This window comes from Mya arenaria, chromosome 17 (assembly GCF_026914265.1).
Source record: "Mya arenaria isolate MELC-2E11 chromosome 17, ASM2691426v1".
NCBI lineage: Eukaryota > Metazoa > Mollusca > Bivalvia > Myida > Myidae > Mya > Mya arenaria.
The window spans coordinates 22,531,250-22,539,141 of NC_069138.1; the positions used below are offsets into that span (position 1 = coordinate 22,531,250).

The following is a 7,892-nucleotide window of genomic DNA, read 5'->3' on the forward strand; positions in this document are numbered from 1 at the left end:
AAACGGTAACAATAAATACGATGCAGCTTGATTAAAAATGATATTTTAACATCATGATTAGTTTGCAAGAACGTAAACTATGCTTACAACACTTGATCTTGCTGGCTCATAATGAAAATAATAAACTTATTAGTTATACCACCTGTTATTTGCCAATGAGTGAATAAGATGCAGTATGATGAATTATGTAATATTAACGTCATTATTACATTTCATTATAGAACACTTCTCTTAGTGCGTCTTTTCGCTCAAACACAATGACTTTACAGTACGTGAATGTCATATATTAAACATTAATTATGCTCATTTGAAGTACAGTCACATTTTATTTGAGTGACATGGTATTTATTATATGCATCACATTATTGACTATATATTTGTTTAAAAGTGGACGTTAGTTCTTCGGCATCTGTTGCATGTGAATGGCTGGATTTCAAAGCATAAGATGGAACGTAAATTACAACTACTAGTTATACTTATAGTTTTAGGTAAGTCTTCTTCATTTTTAAAGTTTGATTTGAAATGTCATTAAATATTAATATCAATGTGAAACCCTAAATTTGTTTGAAACTGCTGGTGTTTTTTTTGTAAATCAAAATAGGAAGCTTTTGAATATAATTTTTATGATGAGAACATTATATTACAAGGACTGGTTGTTAAAAATATAGAATATGAATACCATACTTAACTCTTTTTTGGTCAATCAAACGGAAACAAAATGAGTAAAGAATGTTTAACATGGTTGGGCCAGCTCTGAAATCGTTCATGTTTTTATACAAATTACAGAGGGAAAACAAGTAGCGAAAGTTTATTACCTCCTCTTAAATAGGGCCTTGAACAGACACTGAATAAGAGATCAGGTTTTCATATTTACGTTCTATGAATGATTTTTTAAAGCTTAAAGGGTCACAAAAGCATTTAGAAAGATAAGTTTTTTATCGGCGGCAATTTTCCAAGCAATGGAGATATATTCCATTGTGAGTTTTCTTATATGATTCAGTTGATAGCATTGATGCGCAAATTGGATGATTCTGAGACAAAAAAGTAAAGAAATGTCAATTTGTGAGAGTGCAGTTTTAAATAATATGCTAGAAACTAGCGCGACCCATTCAGTAGCTACATTTTTAACACAACTCCTGCTTAGAGCCACGTGAATATGGCCCAGAGACAATGAACGAGGTACAAACAATATACTCACAACACAGACAGAGCACAATGCATTGAATAGTCTTCCTTGATAAATGTTGGGGTAACTGCCTAGGAATGGTCAGCGAAACAGAAGTTCAATGGGGGAAGGGTGAGGGGAGTCAAAACAGTCCATGAGTACCTCGTTGTGTCGAAACAGTTGCCACTAATTGCAAAATCACAATATATCGACCTAATCGGAGTCAAAAAACCATGATATTGAATCAAATGCGCAAGGTTGCATTGTCCAATGCATTAACTGAAAACTTCGCCAAATGATCCAGACAAGTTGCGATGATTAATATAGCGGTTGATCAATGCTGTGGTCACCGCCTAGGAACGGTCAGTAAATCATGATTCAGTGGGGGAGGGGGTGGAGATGTTCAAACTAGTTTATGAGTACTCAAACTCAGGCTTCTCCCAACATGATACTGATGGACTCATATTATAATATGTGTTAACGCAGTAAAGATTGTACACTTCTTTAATTGTCCTAGCAGCAAAGTGTATAAAAAAATATTAAGTTTGGTAAATGACAGCCAAAAACGTATTGACTGGAAAACAGTTAGCAAATACTTACTGTTGACAAAATAAATTGTTGTTCTATGTAAACTAGCCATAATATAACCTACATAAAGCTTTTCATGTTTTATACAAGTGGTTTCTGTGTCTTATAGGGACGGTGTGGTCCACAATTCGCAACGATGGATACCAATGCGACTATTGCTCCTTCACCTGTACCAGACTGCAGAACATCTACCGGCACTTTTCCGTAAAACACCCGCACAGGAAACCAAAATACCACCTTTACCACAAGAGCCAGAAGGCGCATGCTCGAAAGAAGGGAGGACAATACAAACTGAACAAACTAGGATAACGTAATTCAAATGTTCCTATACTGGACAATCAGTTATGTTAATAAGGACATAATTTTTTTATATATTTCTAAATAACTTGAAATATCCTCAATACAGCAAGATTAAACGAAGTTAACTAGATTTGTTTAAACTTGTGTAAACATTACATTTTTAAGAGCTTTTGGATTTTAAATGGAAATTATCTGAAGACGATCACAATTAAGCGCAAGTTAACTATTATATTAGGGGCATCTTCCGGACTGCTCAAAAGGTGTTGTTGATAGTGGGACATATTTTTCCGAGACTGTACTACTTGTGTGATATTGAGAAATAAATTATTCTGGATCTTGATAGTACTTGTTGATATTTAGATATCCGAGCTTCTAAAACATGGTTAGTATTGCGGCTTAAAATGATACAAAGCCTCATAAGACGTTTTGACACTGCCGCTAAGATTATTCCAGAAATCAATAAGATATGTTCTTATCTTGGTATATATATAACCGATTCCGTATCTTAATTAGACGTACCTATAATGTAGTATGAACTATTCCAAATATTGGTAAGTCTTGGTGAAATAAGGGCATAGATTATTACGAAATATTGCGATATAAAAACATTCATATTTTGAGTGTTCGGTGACACTAGATAAGACATCCGGTATTCGGTATTGTGAAGTGTCGGTGCCTGGAAACCCTATATTTATTAGGGCATAGCTTGATATTGGGAAATACACGAACACGGAATCTGGAAAAGCCAATTCATTGATTGAAACTTTCGCGTTATCAGTATTGTTATCATTTTGGTTATCGAACCAACAAACGACTGTTAACTGCTCTTTCGTCAGCAGTCTTCTATCACTGGTTTCCAGACATTTACCCAAAACTTGGCTCTTTCCACGACAAATAAATAAATAAACAATCAATCTGTGAAATGAAGCATTAAGTGTTGACTACTGCCTTCGGCTCTTAGGTTTCCGTCGTATAGTGTTACTTTTTAGACATTAAACGGTTACCATGGAAAAATTGGTTTAGAATTTTAAATGTTAGAAAATAAAACATTTAATAGTGGATGAATTACAATATATTTCTTATTAACTATTGTTTCTGATTTCTGCCGTCTCGAGGACCCATCCCAATGCAACAGATATTGTATTTGTCGAATAAACAGCCAATGCATGTAAGTCAAGTCTGTTCATATTTTGCCGCCCGTAAACGCCAAAGAAACACATATTGTATTTGTCGAATAAACGACTTACATATGTAAGTCAAGTCTGCTCATGTGTTGCCGCCCGTAAACGCCAATGCAACAGATATTGTATTTGTCGAATAAACAGCCAACATATGTTAGTCAAGTCTGTTCATATTTTGCCGTCCGTAAACGCCAATGCAACAGATATTGTATTTGTCGAAAAAACGCCCAATATATTCAAGTCAAGTCTGCTCATGTGTTGCCGCCAGTAAACGCCAAAGCAACAAAAATTGCATTTCTCGAATAAACGCCCAATATATTTAAGTCATGTCTTCATGTGTTGCCGCCAGGAAACGCTAATGCAACAAATATTTTATTTGACGAATAAACGCCCAATATATGCAAGTCAAGTCTGCTCATGTGTTGTCGCCTGTATACGTCGGTGTCCCATTACTGCTTAAGACAATTATATTGCATCCATGATCTGCAAATGTTCAAACAACACACTTTTTGTTAAATAAAATATAAAACTATACTCGCTTTATTATCTCAGAAGTTGACAAATGCAATATTGATTTTTACTTCTTTAACACAACAACTCGTTTAGATGCAAATTTCCTTGATCGATGACCAAGCATTTTTCTCGTGCAACTACGCCCAAATTGTAAATAACATATATCAGTGTAAAAGTAATCTGAGTTTATGATATCGCTCATATACGAGGATGGTGATGAATTTTAATACTTTCAAACACTATGTCAGATAATTGCTTTAATGAATCAATTTCAAGTGGTTGTTCAGCTGCGCTGGGTTTAACCAATTGATAAATGCATATCAACAAAACTAACCTACTTAGGGTAGCAGTTATACGAATAAGCTTGTTATATCAAAAGATCAATTGGGACTTATTATTATTGTAATGCCCGATTACCCCATATTATGTAAGTCAAAATTTAAATGTAATTACTTGTTAATTAGTAATATGTAAAATAAATATAAAAAAAAAACTATTACAGAAAGTGATGACATTTTATATATTCGCCCTTTATTTCAAACTATGTTTGACGTAAAATTATCTATTTTGCAATCTTTCAAGGCCAAATAAGCTTCTTATAGTATTAAAGGTACACTATTTTCTTTAAGTGCACATACAAACATTTATGATATCAAAACAATAACGGGTCGCAAGGCATCCAATATTCAAATTGTACATAAGATACCTTTATGTCTGATAAGGGGGAAAGTGGTCAAGTGGTATAGGTGTCCGCCATGAAAGAGGTCGTGGGTTCGACCCCCACCAGGTTGAGAGTGGTTAAGTGGTATAGTTGTCCACCTCTCACCAACGAGGTAGTTTGTTCGACCCCCACAAGGGTGTGAGTTGTCTAGTGGTATAGGTGTCCGCCTCTTACCAACGACGTAGAAGGTTCGACCCCCACCAGGTTGAGGGTGGTCTAGTGGTATAGTTGTCCACCTCTCACAAACGAGGTAGTAGGTTCGACCCCCACCAGGGTGAGAGTTGTCTAGTGGTATAGGTGTCCGCCTCTTACCCACGATGTTGTGGGTTCATCCCCACCAGCAGCCAATTGTATAAACAGATTTACCCAGGGTAATATTTTACGGGCGGTAATTTTTCTGGTAAATTTGCGGTAAGCAATTGTATAAAACAAAATTAAGATTTTACCAAACTATTTACCACGGTAATATTAACCCTCCTCCAAGAGGTTGGTAAATTGATTTACCGTCTCAGTTACCCAGAATCAAGATGGCCGACCAGACATAAACAAACGCTCGATTCACAACTCAGTTTTTCGATTTTAAAGACAAATTGAAACTTCGTGAATAGAAAACTGTTCCATTACATCCATATCAATAGAAGACAGGAATACATAGGTAAGAAATCGCCAATAAACTGTGTGAACAAATTAATGCATTAAAAATACTAAAGAACAAACTATATGTACTACAGTGACACAAGAAATCTGAAGTTTAAGAATGTGTTTACCTTGTTTCGCGTTTAAACAATTCCAAAATCTTTCAAAATTCAATGCAATGCTTCGAGACCAACACTTGATTGCAGGTCTCGACTTTACTTTGTTGAAATTTATCCCACGTAGCACATATTTTGCACATAAATATTTACAATCAAATTGAACCGCCTGTAAACATTGAACAATAAATGACAGCTATGACCCCATTTTCTATGAAAAATACCTCAGTCTATAGTCTATTGCTACGGTTTTCTTTTATATAGAGGCACACAATGGGTTTATTGCTAACCAAATCCTGTAGAGTGCCTGATAATTGAGTTTGTTAAAATGTATATAAATTATACTGTTACATATACAGTTCTGTGATTAACCCGTTTATGTTCAATTGTACACAACCATTCCATAATGTGATAATAAATATAAATAATCATTTAGGCTTTTCATCAGCGAAAGCCAGCAGAGCCAGTGTGATGTTAGAACATACAACAGGCACATGAATAAAGACACCAAGAGCAGTGAGTTAATAATAAGATGTTGTTGTTTTTTTTCTTCTGTAAATTATCAGTATACTGTCGACAATTTGAGTGAAAGCAAAATATTAATAACTGGTTTGTTTATTGTGAAAACCACCATCTCTTACCGACGCTCTTGTTAACTTACCTTTCAAATTTATACAAACATTGGCCTCTAGGGAACGCCGTCACCCCCCCCCCCCAAAAAAAAAAAGCCGTATTTCCATATCCGCGCACAATATTCATTTATCATCAATATGAAGCTGATTTTCACAGACAACAATTAATTTTAATGATTACAAAATAATTTTACTTTTCTTTAGATTGCTGCCAGTGGAGGACAAAGGTTATATGACAAATGTGCTGTCAAGAAAACAACACAAAATGAACATTGAGCCGCTAGTGTATTATATGCTGTTTACATTGCTGATTCTGGTTATTGGTATTTACATAAGAATTGACTTTGATTTTGAATTTAAGACCATTTATAGTTTAATGAAAATAGAAAATAAAAGTTACACTCCTTGTATATTGACTTTATGCTTCTGTAAAATGGAAATATGGTGACTATATGAGTAAGTACTTATAACACTTAAATTTGACATCCACAATGGGACAGCTTAGTTTTTAAATAGTTAAAACAAATAATTAGGGCTGACAATAACTGAAGAGATCATGTTTCATTATATTTTAAACAGAAACAATGATGACATGAATAAGCAGACACTAAAAATAATTTCATTAAGTTATTTATACATGATTGCACTTTTAGTGCCAAGTTGAGGTTACTGCAAGCCTATGGGTAGGAACATAGTTATACACACACATATATATATGTTACAAACAAGATCAAAGAAAAAGATTCAGTATCATTTGGTCATTAATAATATAAACATAACTGATATATTATACTAATGTCACATGTGGTTTAATAATCTTATGAATTTGCAAAGTGGTTGGATGCAGCATTTAATAAATGGAATTCTTCAAGAAAAAACATTTCACATAGGAGATATAGAAAAGATCAAGTACACTTATAATATGTGTCTGTATTGACACTAAAAGAGTCAGTGGTGTTTGCTTACATATATTCTTAATTTCAGCATTAATTCAGTTTAAAATACAACAATGGACCCCCAGCTTTTATTAACAAATACATGGAATACTGAAACAAGGGTACATATTAGTTTTAAGATATGAATTATTAATCACTTTAATGAATGCAAATCAATTCTGTGAAACTCTGTGCATCTGTTCTATGACAAGTTGAAACTGACTATAAATTTCTTAGGTGTTAGCGTGAAAAAAACGGAGATGCTATTAAATTTCATTCAAAGATATGTTTTGTATTTTGTGTAAGCAAGTATAATTTCTTGTCAGTTAGTTTCTGGTTTTAAATCATTCAGATATAATGTGTCGTTATGACATGCATATCATTGCAATAATGTTCACATTTTCCTGCAGTATTCGTTGACCGTTTTGTATGAAGTAAAGAGTATCACCCCTGAATCAGAATAAACCTAACCCTTGAAGTGTTGCATGTGTCTAACTGATCAGCCACGGGAGCAGCTAATAAATACTTTGTACTGTTTTGTTGAATATTTACCATGTAACTTGTTGGACCGATTAAATGATTTTTTAATAAACCTGCCTTTAAGATTTCTTTTATAAATATGGAATGTGGACGTTCATTTTTTATAAAAAAGATACCTCCAATCTGACAGCTGTGCGGGAATATGACGTCACTCTATTGCATTATGGGATATTTTGGTAAAATTTACCCTGGTAAATTTCCCGCCTTGGTAATTTCTTTTATACAACGTATTTACTGCCATGGTAATATTACCACGGAATTTACCGGTGGTTTTACTTACCGAGGTAATTATTTAGCATTGTTTGCAGGAGTACATTTCACGGCCTCTCATAATGGGCACCAGTAAGGATTTCTGCCCAGGAAACGGACTCGAGAGCATTATATAAGCTTTCAACTATCGTCCCAATCGAGCTAAATGAAATTAGTATAAACTATAAACTATTGGCTGTTTGTCAGCTTTTTAACATGTATTCAAATTAATACAAGGAACATTACTATGTCAAGTTATTTTATGTCAAGTGTTTTGAAGTACGTTTATAATCTGACTAGTAAAATAAAATTTAAA

The 7,892-nt window shown here is 34.0% G+C and overlaps 1 long non-coding RNA gene across 1 annotated transcript; it reads left to right on the top strand.

Annotated features, from left to right (window-relative positions):
- Positions 1-253: 253 nt before the first annotated feature.
- Positions 254-2,393, top strand: LOC128222722 (uncharacterized). The gene is made up of 2 exons (XR_008259210.1): positions 254-488; positions 1,863-2,393. It is a non-coding gene; the product is annotated as an uncharacterized LOC128222722 (long non-coding RNA).
- The last annotated feature ends 5,499 nt before the right edge of the window (positions 2,394-7,892 follow it).